We start from the raw sequence: 18,702 nt of genomic DNA on the forward strand, positions 1-18,702 counted from the left end.
GCTGGATGGTCTGAATTGGGCTAAACCCTGCTGAACTGTGCTAAATTGGTTGGGACAGGTCTGAACTGGGCTGGGCTGAGCAAACTTGGTCTGGCCAGGGCAAAACTGGTCTGAAGTGGGCTAAAGTGGGCTGGGCTGGGCTGAAGTGGAACGGACTTTGCTAAAGCTGGCTGCGCTGGGCTGAAGTGGGCTGAAGGGGCTGGGGGGAGCTGGAAAGGGCTGGACAGGGCTAATGGGGCCTGGACTGAAGTGGGGTAAAGTGTCTGAAGTGAGATAAGCTGGGCTGGACTGGTGTGCACTGGGCTAAACTGGGCTGTGCTGGGCTAAAGTGGTCTGGAGAGGTCTGAAGTGGGCCAAAATGTGCTGGACTGGGCTAAACTGTCCTTGGGTGGGCTTAATTGCAGTGGACTGAGCTAAAGTGGGCTGGACTGGTCTGAATTGGGCCAAAGTAGTGCCAAGCCATGCTGTGTAGCAAACAAGCCGTTCTGCCTGTAGCAAACGAGGGTGGGCTGGGCTCTGCTGGGCTGGACAAGGCTAAACTGTGTTGAAGTGGGCTAAACTGGGCTGGGCTGGTCTGAAGTGGGCCAAAGTGGTCTAAACTCTCCTGAAGTGGGCCAAACTGGACTGAACTGTGCTGGAGTGGCTGAACTGGGCCGAAGGGGGCTTCACTGGGTTAGACAGATCTGAGCTTGTCTGAAAGTGACTGGACTGGGCCGAATTGGAGTAAATTTTGCTGGGCTGGGCTGAGCTGAGGTAAACTGGCTTGAAGAGGCTGATCATGTCTTGGCTGGGCTGGGCTGTGCTAAACCGGGCTGAACTGTGCTAAAGTGGGCCTAATTGGGCTCAGCTTGTCTGCGCTGAGCTGCAGTGGGCTGGGCTGTAATGTGGGCTGAACTGGGTTAAATTGGGCAAAACGCTAAGTTCTCCAGCGAAACGCTCTGTTATCCAGCAAAACGCTAAGTTCTCCAGCAAAACACTATGTTTTCCAGCGAAACATTAAGTTCTCCAGCGAAACGCTAGGTTTTCCACAGAAACGATAAGTTCTACATTACAGAACCAATTTCTCAATTGAAACGCAAAGTTCTCCAGCAAAACGCTAAGTTCTCCAGCGAAACGCTAAGTTCTCCAGTGAAACGCTAAGTTCTGCATTACCGTACTAATTTCTCAATTGAAACACAAAGTTCTACAGCAAAACGCTTAGTTCTCCAGCAAAACGCTAAGTTCTCAAATGAAACGCTAAGATCTCCAGCGAAACACTAAGTTGTCCAGCGAAACGTTAACTTCTCCAGTAAAACGATAAGTTCTTTATTACCGAACTAATTTCTCAATTGAAACACAAAGTTCTCCAGCAAAACGCTAAGTTCTCCAGCGAAAGAATAAGTTCTGCATTACCCAACCAATTTCTCAATTGAAACACAATGTTCTCCATCGAAAAGCTAAGTTCTCTAGCAAAACGCTAATTTCTTCAGCGAAACAATAAGTTCTGCATTACCGAACTAATTTCTCAATTGAAACGCCATGTTCTCCATCAAAAAGCTAAGTTCTCCAGCAAAACGCTAAGTTCACAAGCGAAACAATAATTTCTGCATTACCGAACCAATTTCTCAATTGAAATGCTATGTTCTCCTGCGAAACGCTAAGTTCTCCTGCGAAACGCAATGTCCTCCAGTGAAACTCTAAGTTATCCAGCGAAACGCTAAGTTCTCCAGCAAAATGCTAAGTTCTCCAGCGAAATGATAAGTTCTCCACAAAAAGGCTAAGTTCTCCAGGAAAACGCTATGTTCTCCAGCAAAACGCTAAGTGCTCCAGCGAAACACTAAGTTGTCCAGCGAAACGTTAACGTCTCCAGTGAAACGATAAGTTCTGCATTACCGAACTAATTTAAAAAATGAAACACAAAGTTCTCCAGCAAAACGCTAAGTTCTCCAGCAAAACGCTAAGTTCTCCAGCAAAACGCTAAGTTCTCCAGCGAAAAAATAAGTTCTGCATTACCGAACCAATTTCTCAATTGAAACTCAATGTTCTCCAGCAAAACGCTATGTTCTCCAGCAAAACGCTAAGTGCTCCAGCAAAACGCTATGTGCTCCAGTGAAACGCTAAGTTCTCCAGCAAAACGCTAAGTTGTCCAGCGAAACGTTAACTTCTCCACTGAAACGCTAAGTTCTGCATTACCGAACTAATTTCTCAATTGAAACACAAAGTTCTCCAGCAAAATGCTAAGTTCTCCAGCAAAATGCTAAGTTCTCCAGCGAAACAAGAAGTTCTGCATTACCGAACTAATTTCTCAATTGAAACGCCATGTTCTCTATCAAAAAGCTAAGTTCTAAAGCAAAACGCTAAGTTCACCAGCGAAACAATAAGTTCTGCATTACCGAACCAATTTCTCAAGTGAAATGCAATGTTCTCCAGCAAAACACTAAGTTTTACAGCAAAACGCTATGTTCTCCTGCGAAACGCTAAGTTCTCCTGCGAAACGCAATGTTCTCCAGTGAAACTCTAAGTTATCCAGCGAAACGCTAAGTTCTCCAGCAAAACGCTAAGTTCTCCACAGAAACGCTAAGTTCTCCAGTGAAACGCTAAGTTCTCCACAGAAAAGACAAGTTCTACATTACCGAACCAATTTCTCAATTGAAACGCAAAGTTCTCCAGCAAAACGCTAAGTTCTGCAGCGAAACGCTAAGTTCTCCAGTGAAACGCTAACTTCTGCATTACCGAACTAATTTCTCAATTGAAACACAAAGTTCTCCAGCAAAACGCTTAGTTCTCCAGCAAAGTGGGCTGGGCTGGGCTGAAGTGGAACGGACTTTGCTAAAGCTGGCTGCGCTGGGCTGAAGTGGGCTGAAGGGGCTGGGGGGAGCTGGAAAGGGCTGGACAGGGCTAATGGGGCCTGGACTGAAGTGGGGTAAAGTGTCTGAAGTGAGATAAGCTGGGCTGGACTGGTGTGCACTGGGCTAAACTGGGCTGTGCTGGGCTAAAGTGGTCTGGAGAGGTCTGAAGTGGGCCAAAATGTGCTGGACTGGGCTAAACTGTCCTTGGGTGGGCTTAATTGCAGTGGACTGAGCTAAAGTGGGCTGGACTGGTCTGAATTGGGCCAAAGTAGTGCCAAGCCATGCTGTGTAGCAAACAAGCCGTTCTGCCTGTAGCAAACGAGGGTGGGCTGGGCTCTGCTGGGCTGGACAAGGCTAAACTGTGTTGAAGTGGGCTAAACTGGGCTGGGCTGGTCTGAAGTGGGCCAAAGTGGTCTAAACTCTCCTGAAGTGGGCCAAACTGGACTGAACTGTGCTGGAGTGGCTGAACTGGGCCGAAGGGGGCTTCACTGGGTTAGACAGATCTGAGCTTGTCTGAAAGTGACTGGACTGGGCCGAATTGGAGTAAATTTTGCTGGGCTGGGCTGAGCTGAGGTAAACTGGCTTGAAGAGGCTGATCATGTCTTGGCTGGGCTGGGCTGTGCTAAACCGGGCTGAACTGTGCTAAAGTGGGCCTAATTGGGCTCAGCTTGTCTGCGCTGAGCTGCAGTGGGCTGGGCTGTAAAGTGGGCTGAACTGGGTTAAATTGGGCAAAACGCTAAGTTCTCCAGCGAAACGCTCTGTTATCCAGCAAAACGCTAAGTTCTCCAGCAAAACACTATGTTCTCCAGCAAAACATTAAGTTCTCCAGCGAAACGCTAGGTTTTCCACAGAAACGATAAGTTCTACATTACAGAACCAATTTCTCAATTGAAACGCAAAGTTCTCCAGCAAAACGCTACATTCTCCAGTGAAACGCTAAGTTCTCCACAGAAAAAAAATTTCTACATTACCGAACTAATTTCTCAATTGAAACGCAAAGTTCTCCAGCAAAACGCTAAGTTCTCCAGAGAAACTCTAAGTTCTCCAGTGAAACACTAAGTTCTGCATTACCGTACTAATTTCTCAATTCAAACACAAAGTTCTACAGCAAAACGCTTAGTTCTCCAGCAAAACGCTAATTTCTCAAATGAAACGCTAAGATCTCCAGCGAAACACTAAGTTGTCCAGCGAAACGTTAACTTCTCCAGTAAAACGATAAGTTCTTTATTACCGAACTAATTTCTCAATTGAAACACAAAGTTCTCCAGCAAAACGCTAAGTTCTCCAGCGAAATAATAAGTTCTGCATTACCGAACCAATTTCTCAATTGAAACACAATGTTCTCCATCGAAAAGCTAAGTTCTCCAGCAAAACGCTAATTTCTTCAGCGAAACAAAAGTTCTGCATTACCGAACTGATTTCTCAATTGAAACGCCATGTTCTCCATCGAAAAGCTAAGTTCTCCAGCAAAACGCTAAGTTCACCAGCGAAACAATAATTTCTGCATTACCGAACCAATTTCTCAATTGAAATGCTATGTTCTCCTGCGAAACGCTAAGTTCTCCTGCGAAACGCAATGTCCTCCAGTGAAACTCTAAGTTATCCAGCGAAACGCTAAGTTCTCCAGCAAAACGCTAAGTTCTCCAGTGAAATGATAAGTTCTCCACAAAAAGGCTAAGTTCTCCAGGAAAACGCTATGTTCTCCAGCAAAACGCTAAGTTCTCCAGCGAAACAATAAGTTCTGCATTACCGAACCAATTTCTCAATTGAAACTCAATGTTCTCCATCGAAAAGCTAAGTTCTCCAGCAAAACGCTATGTTCTCCAGCAAAACACTAAGTGCTCCAGCGAAACACTATGTGCTCCAGTGAAACGCTAAGTTCTCCAGCGAAACACTAAGTTGTCCAGCGAAACGTTAACTTCTCCACTGAAAAGCTAAGTTCTGCATTACCGAACTAATTTCTCAATTGAAACACAATGTTCTCTATCAAAAAGCTAAGTTCTAAAGCAAAACGCTAAGTTCACCAGCGAAACAATAAGTTCTGCATTACCGAACCAATTTCTCAAGTGAAATGCAATGTTCTCCAGCAAAACGCTAAGTTTTACAGCAAAATGCTATGTTCTCCTGCGAAACACTAAGTTCTTCTGTGAAACGCTAAGTTCTCCACAGAAACGCTAAGTTCTCCAGCGAAACGCTAAGTTCTCCAGCGAAACGCTAAGTTCTCCACAGAAACGCTAAGTTCTCCAGCGAAACGCTAAGTTCTCCAGCAAAACGCTATGTTCTTCAGCAAAACGCTATCTTCTCCAGCAAAACGCTAAGTTCTCCACAGAAAAGATAAGTTCTACATTACCGAACGAATTTCTCAATTGAAACGCAAAGTTCTCCAGCAAAACGCTAAGTTCTGCAGCGAAACGCTAAGTTCTCCAGTGAAACGCTAACTTCTGCATTACCGAACTAATTTCTCAATTGAAACACAAAGTTCTCCAGCAAAACGCTTAGTTCTCCAGCAAAGTGGGCTGGGCTGGGCTGAAGTGGAACGGACTTTGCTAAAGCTGGCTGCGCTGGGCTGAAGTGGGCTGAAGGGGCTGGGGGGAGCTGGAAAGGGCTGGACAGGGCTAATGGGGCCTGGACTGAAGTGGGGTAAAGTGTCTGAAGTGAGATAAGCTGGGCTGGACTGGTGTGCACTGGGCTAAACTGGGCTGTGCTGGGCTAAAGTGGTCTGGAGAGGTCTGAAGTGGGCCAAAATGTGCTGGACTGGGCTAAACTGTCCTTGGGTGGGCTTAATTGCAGTGGACTGAGCTAAAGTGGGCTGGACTGGTCTGAATTGGGCCAAAGTAGTGCCAAGCCATGCTGTGTAGCAAACGAGCCGTTCTGCCTGTAGCAAACGAGGGTGGGCTGGGCTCTGCTGGGCTGGACAAGGCTAAACTGTGTTGAAGTGGGCTAAACTGGGCTGGGCTGGTCTGAAGTGGGCCAAAGTGGTCTAAACTCTCCTGAAGTGGGCCAACTGGGCTGAACTGTGCTGGAGTGGCTGAACTGGGCCGAAGGGGGCTTCACTGGGTTAGACAGATCTGAGCTTGTCTGAAAGTGACTGGACTGGGCCGAATTGGAGTAAATTTTGCTGGGCTGGGCTGAACTGGGCTGAACTCAGGTAAAGTGGCTTGAAGTGGCTGATCATGTCTTGGCTGGGCTGGGCTGTGCTAAACCGGGCTGAATTGTGCTAAAGTGGGCCTAATTGGTCTCAGCTTGTCTGCGCTGAGCTGCAGTGGGCTGGGCTGTAAAGTGGGCTGAAGTGGGTTAAATTGGGCAAAACGCTAAGTTCTCCAGCAAAACGCTCTGTTATCCAGCAAAACGCTAAGTTCTCCAGCAAAACACTATGTTCTCCAGCAAAACATTAAGTTCTAAAGCGAAACGCTAGGTTTTCCACAGAAACGATAAGTTCTACATTACCGAACCAATTTCTCAATTGAAACGCAAAGTTCTCCAGCAAAACGCTAAGTTCTGCAGCGAAACGCTAAGTTCTCCAGTGAAACGCTAACTTCTGCATTACCGAACTAATTTCTCAATTGAAACACAAAGTTCTCCAGCAAAACGCTAAGTTCTCCAGCAAAACGCTATGTTCTCCAGCGAAACAGTAAGTTCTGCATTACCAAACCAATTTCTCAATTGAAACACAATGTTCTCCATCGAAAAGCTAAGTTCTCCAGCGAAACGCTATGTTCTCCAGAGAAACATTAAATTCTCCAGCAAAACCCTATGTTCTCCAGCGAAACACTAAGTTGTCCAGCGAAACGTTAAGTTCTTCTCAGAAAAGATAAGTTCTACATTACCGAACCAATTTCTCAATTGAAACACAAAGTTCTCCAGCAAAACGCTAAGTTCTCCAGTGAAACGCTAAGTTCTGCATTACCGAACTAATTTCTCAATTGAAACACAAAGTTCTCCAGCAAAACGCTAAGTTCTCCAGTGAAACGCTAAGTTCTGCATTACCGAACTAATTTCTCAATTGAAACACAAAGTTCTCCAGCAAAACGCTAAGTTCTCCAGTGAAACGCTAAGTTCTCCAGCGAAACACTAAGTTGTCCAGCGAAACGTTAACGTCTCCAGTGAAACGCTAACTTCTGCATTACCGAACTAATTTCTCAATTGAAACACAATGTTCTCTATCAAAAAGCTAAGTTCTAAAGCAAAACGCTAAGTTCACCAGCGAAACAATAAGTTCTGCATTACCGAACCAATTTCTCAAGTGAAATGCAATGTTCTCCAGCAAAACGCTAAGTTTTACAGCAAAATGCTATGTTCTCCTGCGAAACACTAAGTTCTTCTGTGAAACGCTAAGTTCTCCACAGAAACGCTAAGTTCTCCAGCGAAACGCTAAGTTCTCCAGCGAAACGCTAAGTTCTCCACAGAAACGCTAAGTTCTCCAGCGAAACGCTAAGTTCTCCAGCAAAACGCTATGTTCTCCAGCAAAACGCTATCTTCTCCAGCAAAACGCTAAGTTCTCCACAGAAAAGATAAGTTCTACATTACCGAACGAATTTCTCAATTGAAACGCAAAGTTCTCCAGCAAAACGCTAAGTTCTGCAGCGAAACGCTAAGTTCTCCAGTGAAACGCTAACTTCTGCATTACCGAACTAATTTCTCAATTGAAACACAAAGTTCTCCAGCAAAACGCTTAGTTCTCCAGCAAAGTGGGCTGGGCTGGGCTGAAGTGGAACGGACTTTGCTAAAGCTGGCTGCGCTGGGCTGAAGTGGGCTGAAGGGGCTGGGGGGAGCTGGAAAGGGCTGGACAGGGCTAATGGGGCCTGGACTGAAGTGGGGTAAAGTGTCTGAAGTGAGATAAGCTGGGCTGGACTGGTGTGCACTGGGCTAAACTGGGCTGTGCTGGGCTAAAGTGGTCTGGAGAGGTCTGAAGTGGGCCAAAATGTGCTGGACTGGGCTAAACTGTCCTTGGGTGGGCTTAATTGCAGTGGACTGAGCTAAAGTGGGCTGGACTGGTCTGAATTGGGCCAAAGTAGTGCCAAGCCATGCTGTGTAGCAAACGAGCCGTTCTGCCTGTAGCAAACGAGGGTGGGCTGGGCTCTGCTGGGCTGGACAAGGCTAAACTGTGTTGAAGTGGGCTAAACTGGGCTGGGCTGGTCTGAAGTGGGCCAAAGTGGTCTAAACTCTCCTGAAGTGGGCCAACTGGGCTGAACTGTGCTGGAGTGGCTGAACTGGGCCGAAGGGGGCTTCACTGGGTTAGACAGATCTGAGCTTGTCTGAAAGTGACTGGACTGGGCCGAATTGGAGTAAATTTTGCTGGGCTGGGCTGAACTGGGCTGAACTCAGGTAAAGTGGCTTGAAGTGGCTGATCATGTCTTGGCTGGGCTGGGCTGTGCTAAACCGGGCTGAATTGTGCTAAAGTGGGCCTAATTGGTCTCAGCTTGTCTGCGCTGAGCTGCAGTGGGCTGGGCTGTAAAGTGGGCTGAAGTGGGTTAAATTGGGCAAAACGCTAAGTTCTCCAGCAAAACGCTCTGTTATCCAGCAAAACGCTAAGTTCTCCAGCAAAACACTATGTTCTCCAGCAAAACATTAAGTTCTAAAGCGAAACGCTAGGTTTTCCACAGAAACGATAAGTTCTACATTACCGAACCAATTTCTCAATTGAAACGCAAAGTTCTCCAGCAAAACGCTAAGTTCTGCAGCGAAACGCTAAGTTCTCCAGTGAAACGCTAACTTCTGCATTACCGAACTAATTTCTCAATTGAAACACAAAGTTCTCCAGCAAAACGCTAAGTTCTCCAGCAAAACGCTATGTTCTCCAGCGAAACAGTAAGTTCTGCATTACCAAACCAATTTCTCAATTGAAACACAATGTTCTCCATCGAAAAGCTAAGTTCTCCAGCGAAACGCTATGTTCTCCAGAGAAACATTAAATTCTCCAGCAAAACCCTATGTTCTCCAGCGAAACACTAAGTTGTCCAGCGAAACGTTAAGTTCTTCTCAGAAAAGATAAGTTCTACATTACCGAACCAATTTCTCAATTGAAACACAAAGTTCTCCAGCAAAACGCTAAGTTCTCCAGTGAAACGCTAAGTTCTGCATTACCGAACTAATTTCTCAATTGAAACACAAAGTTCTCCAGCAAAACGCTAAGTTCTCCAGTGAAACGCTAAGTTCTGCATTACCGAACTAATTTCTCAATTGAAACACAAAGTTCTCCAGCAAAACGCTAAGTTCTCCAGTGAAACGCTAAGTTCTCCAGCGAAACACTAAGTTGTCCAGCGAAACGTTAACGTCTCCAGTGAAACGCTAACTTCTGCATTACCGAACTAATTTCTCAATTGAAACACAAAGTTCTCCAGCAAAACGCTAAGTTCTCCAGCAAAACGCTAAGTTCTCCAGCGAAACAAGAAGTTCTGCATTACCAAACCAATTTCTCAATTGAAACACAATGTTCTCCATCAAAAAGCTAAGTTCTCCAGTGAAACGCTAAGTTCTGCACTACTGTACTAATTTCTCAATTGAAACACAAAGTTCTACAGCAAAACGCTTAGTTCTCCAGCAAAACGCTAAGTTCTCAAATGAAACGCTAAGATCTCCAGCGAAACGCTAAGTTCTCCAGCAAAACGCTTTGTTCTCCAGCGAAACATTAAATTCTCCATCAAAACCCTAAGTTCTCCAGCGAAACACTAAGTTGTCCAGCGAAACACTATGTTCTCCAGTGAAACGATAAGTTCTGCATTACCGAACGAATTTCTCAATTGAAACGCAAAGTTCTCCAGCAAAACGCTACGTTGTCCAGCAAAACGCTAAGTTCTACAGGAAAACGCTATGTTCTCCAGCAAAACGCTAAGTGCTCCAGCGAAACACTATGTTCTCCAGTGAAACGCTAAGTTCTACAGCGAAAGACTAAGTTCTCCAGCGAAACGATAAGTTCTGCATTATCGAACTAATTTCTCAATTGAAACACAAAGTTCTCCAGCAAAACGCTAAGTTCTGCAGCAAGACACTACGTTGTCCAGTGAAACATTAAGTTCTCCAGCGAAACGCTAGGTTCTCCAGCGAAACACTAAGTTCTCCAGCAAAACGCTTTGTTCTCCAGCGAAACATTAAATTCTCCATCAAAACCCTAAGTTCTCCAGCGAAACACTAAGTTGTCCAGCGAAACACTAAGTTCTCCAGTGACACGATAAGTTCTGCATTACCGAACTAATTTCTCAATTGAAACGCAAAGTTCTCCAGCAAAACGCTACGTTGTCCAGCAAAACGCTAAGTTCTACAGGAAAACGCTATGTTCTCCAGCAAAACACTATGTTCTCCAGCAAAACGCTAAGTTCTCCTGCAAAATGCTAAGTATTAAAGCAAAACGCTATCTTTTCCAGCGAAACGCTATGTTCTCCAGCAAAACACTAATTTCACCAGCGAAACAATAAGTTCTGCATTACTGAACCAATTTCTCAATTCAAAGGCAATGTTCTCCAGCAAAACGCTAGGTTTTACAGCAAAACGCTATGTTCACCTCCGAAACGCAATGTTCTCCAGCGAATCTCTAATTTATCCAGCGAAACGCTAAGTTCTCCAGCAAAACGCTAAGTTCTCCATCAAAACACTATGTTCTCCAGCGAAACGCTAAGATCTCTACAGAAAAGATAAGTTCTACATTACCGAACCAATTTCTCAATTGAAACGCAAAGTTCTCCAGCAAAACGCTAAGTTCTTCAGCGAAACGCTAAGTTCTCCAGTGAAACACTAAGTTCTGCATTACCGAACTAATTTCTCAATTGAAACACAAAGTTCTCCAGCAAAACGCTTAGTTCTCCAGCAAAACGCTAAGTTCTCCAGTGAAACGCTAAGTTCTCCAGCGAAACAATAAGTTGTCCAGCGAAACGTTAACGTCTCCAGTGAAACGCTAACTTCTGCATTACCGAACTAATTTCTCAATTGAAACACAAAGTTCTCCAGCAAAATGCTAAGTTCTCCAGCGAAACAAGAAGTTCTGCATTACCAAACTAATTTCTCAATTGAAACGCCATGTTCTCTATCAAAAAGCTAAGTTCTAAAGAAAAACGCTAAGTTCACAAGCGAAACAATAAGTTCTGCATTACCGAACCAATTTCTCAAGTGAAATGCAATGTTCTCCAGCAAAACGCTAAGTTTTACAGCAAAACGCTATGTTCTCCTGCGAAACGCTAAGTTCTCCTGCGAAACGCAATGTTCTCCAGTGAAACTCTAAGTTATCCAGCGAAACGCTAAGTTCTCCAGCAAAACGCTAAGTTCTCCAGCGAAACGCTAAGTTCTCCAGCGAAACGCTAAGTTCTCCAGCAAAACGCTATGTTCTCCAGCAAAACGCTAAGTTCTCCACAGAAAAGATAAGTTCTACATTACCGAACCAATTTCTCAATTGAAACGCAAAGTTCTCCAGCAAAACGCTAAGTTCTGCAGCGAAACGCTAAGTTCTCCAGTGAAACGCTAACTTCTGCATTACCGAACTAATTTCTCAATTGAAACACAAAGTTCTCCAGCAAAACGCTAAGTTCTCCAGCAAAACGCTATGTTCTCCAGCGAAACAATAAGTTCTGCATTACCAAACCAATTTCTCAATTGAAACACAATGTTCTCCATCGAAAAGCTAAGTTCTCCAGCGAAACGCTATGTTCTCCAGCGAAACATTAAATTCTCCAGCAAAACCCTATGTTCTCCAGCGAAACACTAAGTTGTCCAGCGAAACGTTAAGTTCTTCTCAGAAAAGATAAGTTCTACATTACCGAACCAATTTCTCAATTGAAACACAAAGTTCTCCAGCAAAACGCTAAGTTCTCCAGTGAAACGCTAAGTTCTGCATTACCGAACTAATTTCTCAATTGAAACACAAAGTTCTCCAGCAAAACGCTAAGTTCTCCAGCGAAACAATAAGTTCTGCATTACCGAACCAATTTCTCAATTGAAACTCAATGTTCTCCATCGAAAAGCTAAGTTCTCCAGCAAAACGCTATGTTCTCCAGCAAAACACTAAGTGCTCCAGCGAAACACTATGTGCTCCAGTGAAACGCTAAGTTCTCCAGCGAAACACTAAGTTGTCCAGCGAAACGTTAACTTCTCCACTGAAAAGCTAAGTTCTGCATTACCGAACTAATTTCTCAATTGAAACACAATGTTCTCTATCAAAAAGCTAAGTTCTAAAGCAAAACGCTAAGTTCACCAGCGAAACAATAAGTTCTGCATTACCGAACCAATTTCTCAAGTGAAATGCAATGTTCTCCAGCAAAACGCTAAGTTTTACAGCAAAATGCTATGTTCTCCTGCGAAACACTAAGTTCTTCTGTGAAGCGCTAAGTTCTCCACAGAAACGCTAAGTTCTCCAGCGAAACGCTAAGTTCTCCAGCAAAACGCTAAGTTCTCCACAGAAACGCTAAGTTCTCCAGCGAAACGCTAAGTTCTCCAGCAAAACGCTATGTTCTCCAGCAAAACGCTATCTTCTCCAGCAAAACGCTAAGTTCTCCACAGAAAAGATAAGTTCTACATTACCGAACGAATTTCTCAATTGAAACGCAAAGTTCTCCAGCAAAACGCTAAGTTCTGCAGCGAAACGCTAAGTTCTCCAGTGAAACGCTAACTTCTGCATTACCGAACTAATTTCTCAATTGAAACACAAAGTTCTCCAGCAAAACGCTTAGTTCTCCAGCAAAGTGGGCTGGGCTGGGCTGAAGTGGAACGGACTTTGCTAAAGCTGGCTGCGCTGGGCTGAAGTGGGCTGAAGGGGCTGGGGGGAGCTGGAAAGGGCTGGACAGGGCTAATGGGGCCTGGACTGAAGTGGGGTAAAGTGTCTGAAGTGAGATAAGCTGGGCTGGACTGGTGTGCACTGGGCTAAACTGGGCTGTGCTGGGCTAAAGTGGTCTGGAGAGGTCTGAAGTGGGCCAAAATGTGCTGGACTGGGCTAAACTGTCCTTGGGTGGGCTTAATTGCAGTGGACTGAGCTAAAGTGGGCTGGACTGGTCTGAATTGGGCCAAAGTAGTGCCAAGCCATGCTGTGTAGCAAACGAGCCGTTCTGCCTGTAGAAAACGAGGGTGGGCTGGGCTCTGCTGGGCTGGACAAGGCTAAACTGTGTTGAAGTGGGCTAAACTGGGCTGGGCTGGTCTGAAGTGGGCCAAAGTGGTCTAAACTCTCCTGAAGTGGGCCAACTGGGCTGAACTGTGCTGGAGTGGCTGAACTGGGCCGAAGGGGGCTTCACTGGGTTAGACAGATCTGAGCTTGTCTGAAAGTGACTGGACTGGGCCGAATTGGAGTAAATTTTGCTGGGCTGGGCTGAACTGGGCTGAACTCAGGTAAAGTGGCTTGAAGTGGCTGATCATGTCTTGGCTGGGCTGGGCTGTGCTAAACCGGGCTGAATTGTGCTAAAGTGGGCCTAATTGGTCTCAGCTTGTCTGCGCTGAGCTGCAGTGGGCTGGGCTGTAAAGTGGGCTGAAGTGGGTTAAATTGGGCAAAACGCTAAGTTCTCCAGCAAAACGCTCTGTTATCCAGCAAAACGCTAAGTTCTCCAGCAAAACACTATGTTCTCCAGCAAAACATTAAGTTCTCCAGCGAAACGCTAGGTTTTCCACAGAAACGATAAGTTCTACATTACCGAACCAATTTCTCAATTGAAACGCAAAGTTCTCCAGCAAAACGCTAAGTTCTGCAGCGAAACGCTAAGTTCTCCAGTGAAACGCTAACTTCTGCATTACCGAACTAATTTCTCAATTGAAACACAAAGTTCTCCAGCAAAACGCTAAGTTCTCCAGCAAAACGCTATGTTCTCCAGCGAAACAGTAAGTTCTGCATTACCAAACCAATTTCTCAATTGAAACACAATGTTCTCCATCGAAAAGCTAAGTTCTCCAGCGAAACGCTATGTTCTCCAGAGAAACATTAAATTCTCCAGCAAAACCCTATGTTCTCCAGCGAAACACTAAGTTGTCCAGCGAAACGTTAAGTTCTTCTCAGAAAAGATAAGTTCTACATTACCGAACCAATTTCTCAATTGAAACACAAAGTTCTCCAGCAAAACGCTAAGTTCTCCAGTGAAACGCTAAGTTCTGCATTACCGAACTAATTTCTCAATTGAAACACAAAGTTCTCCAGCAAAACGCTAAGTTCTCCAGTGAAACGCTAAGTTCTGCATTACCGAACTAATTTCTCAATTGAAACACAAAGTTCTCCAGCAAAACGCTTAGTTCTCCAGCAAAACGCTAAGTTCTCCAGTGAAACGCTAAGTTCTCCAGCGAAACACTAAGTTGTCCAGCGAAACGCTAAGTTCTCCAGTGAAACGCTAACTTCTGCATTACCGAACTAATTTCTCAATTGAAACACAAAGTTCTCCAGCAAAACGCTTAGTTCTCCAGCAAAGTGGGCTGGGCTGGGCTGAAGTGGAACGGACTTTGCTAAAGCTGGCTGCGCTGGGCTGAAGTGGGCTGAAGGGGCTGGGGGGAGCTGGAAAGGGCTGGACAGGGCTAATGGGGCCTGGACTGAAGTGGGGTAAAGTGTCTGAAGTGAGATAAGCTGGGCTGGACTGGTGTGCACTGGGCTAAACTGGGCTGTGCTGGGCTAAAGTGGTCTGGAGAGGTCTGAAGTGGGCCAAAATGTGCTGGACTGGGCTAAACTGTCCTTGGGTGGGCTTAATTGCAGTGGACTGAGCTAAAGTGGGCTGGACTGGTCTGAATTGGGCCAAAGTAGTGCCAAGCCATGCTGTGTAGCAAACGAGCCGTTCTGCCTGTAGCAAACGAGGGTGGGCTGGGCTCTGCTGGGCTGGACAAGGCTAAACTGTGTTGAAGTGGGCTAAACTGGGCTGGGCTGGTCTGAAGTGGGCCAAAGTGGTCTAAACTCTCCTGAAGTGGGCCAACTGGGCTGAACTGTGCTGGAGTGGCTGAACTGGGCCGAAGGGGGCTTCACTGGGTTAGACAGATCTGAGCTTGTCTGAAAGTGACTGGACTGGGCCGAATTGGAGTAAATTTTGCTGGGCTGGGCTGAACTGGGCTGAACTCAGGTAAAGTGGCTTGAAGTGGCTGATCATGTCTTGGCTGGGCTGGGCTGTGCTAAACCGGGCTGAATTGTGCTAAAGTGGGCCTAATTGGTCTCAGCTTGTCTGCGCTGAGCTGCAGTGGGCTGGGCTGTAAAGTGGGCTGAAGTGGGTTAAATTGGGCAAAACGCTAAGTTCTCCAGCAAAACGCTCTGTTATCCAGCAAAACGCTAAGTTCTCCAGCAAAACACTATGTTCTCCAGCAAAACATTAAGTTCTCCAGCGAAACGCTAGGTTTTCCACAGAAACGATAAGTTCTACATTACCGAACCAATTTCTCAATTGAAACGCAAAGTTCTCCAGCAAAACGCTAAGTTCTGCAGCGAAACGCTAAGTTCTCCAGTGAAACGCTAACTTCTGCATTACCGAACTAATTTCTCAATTGAAACACAAAGTTCTCCAGCAAAACGCTAAGTTCTCCAGCAAAACGCTATGTTCTCCAGCGAAACAGTAAGTTCTGCATTACCAAACCAATTTCTCAATTGAAACACAAAGTTCTCCAGCAAAACGCTAAGTTCTCCAGTGAAACGCTAAGTTCTGCATTACCGAACTAATTTCTCAATTGAAACACAAAGTTCTCCAGCAAAACGCTAAGTTCTCCAGTGAAACGCTAAGTTCTGCATTACCGAACTAATTTCTCAATTGAAACACAAAGTTCTCCAGCAAAACGCTTAGTTCTCCAGCAAAACGCTAAGTTCTCCAGTGAAACGCTAAGTTCTCCAGCGAAACACTAAGTTGTCCAGCGAAACGTTAACGTCTCCAGTGAAACGCTAACTTCTGCATTACCGAACTAATTTCTCAATTGAAACACAAAGTTCTCCAGCAAAACGCTAAGTTCTCCAGCAAAACGCTAAGTTCTCCAGCGAAACAAGAAGTTCTGCATTACCAAACCAATTTCTCAATTGAAACACAATGTTCTCCATCAAAAAGCTAAGTTCTCCAGTGAAACGCTAAGTTCTGCACTACCGTACTAATTTCTCAATTGAAACACAAAGTTCTACAGCAAAACGCTTAGTTCTCCAGCAAAACGCTAAGTTCTCAAATGAAACGCTAAGATCTCCAGCGAAACGCTAAGTTCTCCAGCAAAACGCTTTGTTCTCCAGCGAAACATTAAATTCTCCATCAAAACCCTAAGTTCTCCAGCGAAACACTAAGTTGTCCAGCGAAACACTATGTTCTCCAGTGAAACGATAAGTTCTGCATTACCGAACGAATTTCTCAATTGAAACGCAAAGTTCTCCAGCAAAACGCTACGTTGTCCAGCAAAACGCTAAGTTCTACAGGAAAACGCTATGTTCTCCAGCAAAACGCTAAGTGCTCCAGCGAAACACTATGTTCTCCAGTGAAACGCTAAGTTCTACAGCGAAAGACTAAGTTCTCCAGCGAAACGATAAGTTCTGCATTATCGAACTAATTTCTCAATTGAAACACAAAGTTCTCCAGCAAAACGCTAAGTTCTGCAGCAAGACACTACGTTGTCCAGTGAAACATTAAGTTCTCCAGCGAAACGCTAGGTTCTCCAGATAAACACTAAGTTCTCCAGCAAAACGCTTTGTTCTCCAGCGAAACATTAAATTCTCCATCAAAACCCTAAGTTCTCCAGCGAAACACTAAGTTGTCCAGCGAAACACTAAGTTCTCCAGTGAAACGATAAGTTCTGCATTACCGAACTAATTTCTCAATTGAAACGCAAAGTTCTCCAGCAAAACGCTACGTTGTCCAGCAAAACGCTAAGTTCTACAGGAAAACGCTATGTTCTACAGGAAAACGCTATGTTCTCCAGCAAAACACTATGTTCTCCAGCAAAACGCTAAGTTCTCCTGCAAAACGCTAAGTATTAAAGCAAAACGCTATCTTTTCCAGCGAAACGCTATGTTCTCCAGCAAAACACTAATTTCAGCAGCGAAACAATAAGTTCTGCATTACTGAACCAATTTCTCAATTCAAAGGCAATGTTCTCCAGCAAAACGCTAGGTTTTACAGCAAAACGCTATGTTCACCTCCGAAACGCAATGTTCTCCAGCGAATCTCTAATTTATCCAGCGAAACGCTAAGTTCTCCAGCAAAACGCTAAGTTCTCCATCAAAACACTATGTTCTCCAGCGAAACGCTAAGATCTCTACAGAAAAGATAAGTTCTACATTACCGAACCAATTTCTCAATTGAAACGCAAAGTTCTCCAGCAAAACGCTAAGTTCTTCAGCGAAACGCTAAGTTCTCCAGTGAAACGCTAAGTTCTGCATTACCGAACTAATTTCTCAATTGAAACACAAAGTTCTCCAGCAAAACGCTTAGTTCTCCAGCAAAACGCTAACTTCTCCAGTGAAACGCTAAGTTCTCCAGCGAAACAATAAGTTGTCCAGCGAAACGTTAACGTCTCCAGTGAAACGCTAACTTCTGCATTACCGAACTAATTTCTCAATTGAAACACAAAGTTCTCCAGCAAAATGCTAAGTTCTCCAGCGAAACAAGAAGTTCTGCATTACCAAACTAATTTCTCAATTGAAACGCCATGTTCTCTATCAAAAAGCTGAGTTCTAAAGAAAAACGCTAAGTTCACAAGCGAAACAATAATTTCTGCATTACCGAACCAATTTCTCAAGTGAAATGCAATGTTCTCCAGCAAAACGCTAAGTTTTACAGCAAAACGCTATGTTCTCCTGCGAAACGATAAGTTCTCCTGCGAAACGCAATGTTCTCCAGTGAAACTCTAAGTTATCCAGCGAAACGCTAAGTTCTCCAGCAAAACGCTAAGTTCTCCAGCGAAACGCTAAGTTCTCCAGCGAAACGCTAAGTTCTCCAGCAAAACGCTATGTTCTCCAGCAAAACGCTAAGTTCTCCACAGAAAAGATAAGTTCTACATTACCGAACCAATTTCTCAATTGAAACGCAAAGTTCTCCAGCAAAACGCTAAGTTCTGCAGCGAAACGCTAAGTTCTCCAGTGAAACGCTAACTTCTGCATTACCGAACTAATTTCTCAACTGAAACACAAAGTTCTCCAGCAAAACGCTAAGTTCTCCAGTGAAACGCTATGTTCTGCATTACCGAACTAATTTCTCAATTGAAACACAAAGTTCTCCAGAAAAACGCTAAGTTCTCCAGCAAAACGTTAAGTTCTCCAGCGAAACAAGAAGTTCTGCATTACCGAACTAATTTCTCAATTGAAACACAAAGTTCTCCAGCAAAACGCTTAGTTCTCCAGCAAAACGCTAAGTTCTCCAGTGAAACGCTAAGTTCTCCAGCGAAACACTAAGTTGTCCAGCGAAACATTAACGTCTCCAGTGAAACGCTAAGTTCTGCATTACCGAACTAATTTCTCAATTGAAACACAAAGTTCTCCAGCAAAATGCTAAGTTCTCCAGCAAAATGCTAAGTTCTCCAGCGAAACAAGAAGTTCTGCATTACCGAACTAATTTCTCAATTGAAACGCCATGTTCTCTATCAAAAAGCTAAGTTCTAAAGAAAAACGCTAAGTTCACAAGCGAAACAATAAGTTCTGCATTACCGAACCAATTTCTCAAGTGAAATGCAATGTTCTCCAGCAAAACGCTAAGTTTTACAGCAAAACGCTATGTTCTCCTGCGAAACGCAATGTTCTCCAGTGAAACTCTAAGTTATCCAGCGAAACGCTAAGTTCTCCACAGAAACGCTAAGTTCTCCAGCAAAACGCTAAGTTCTCCAGCAAAACGCTATGTTCTCCAGCAAAACGCTAAGTTCTCCACAGAAAAGATAAGTTCTACATTACCCAACCAATTTCTCAATTGAAATGCAAAGTTCTCCAGCAAAACGCTAAGTTCTGCAGCAAAACGCTAAGTTCTCCAGTGAAACGCTAACTTCTGCA

The sequence above is a fragment of the Lathamus discolor genome, unplaced genomic scaffold (assembly GCF_037157495.1).
Source record: "Lathamus discolor isolate bLatDis1 unplaced genomic scaffold, bLatDis1.hap1 Scaffold_123, whole genome shotgun sequence".
NCBI lineage: Eukaryota > Metazoa > Chordata > Aves > Psittaciformes > Psittacidae > Lathamus > Lathamus discolor.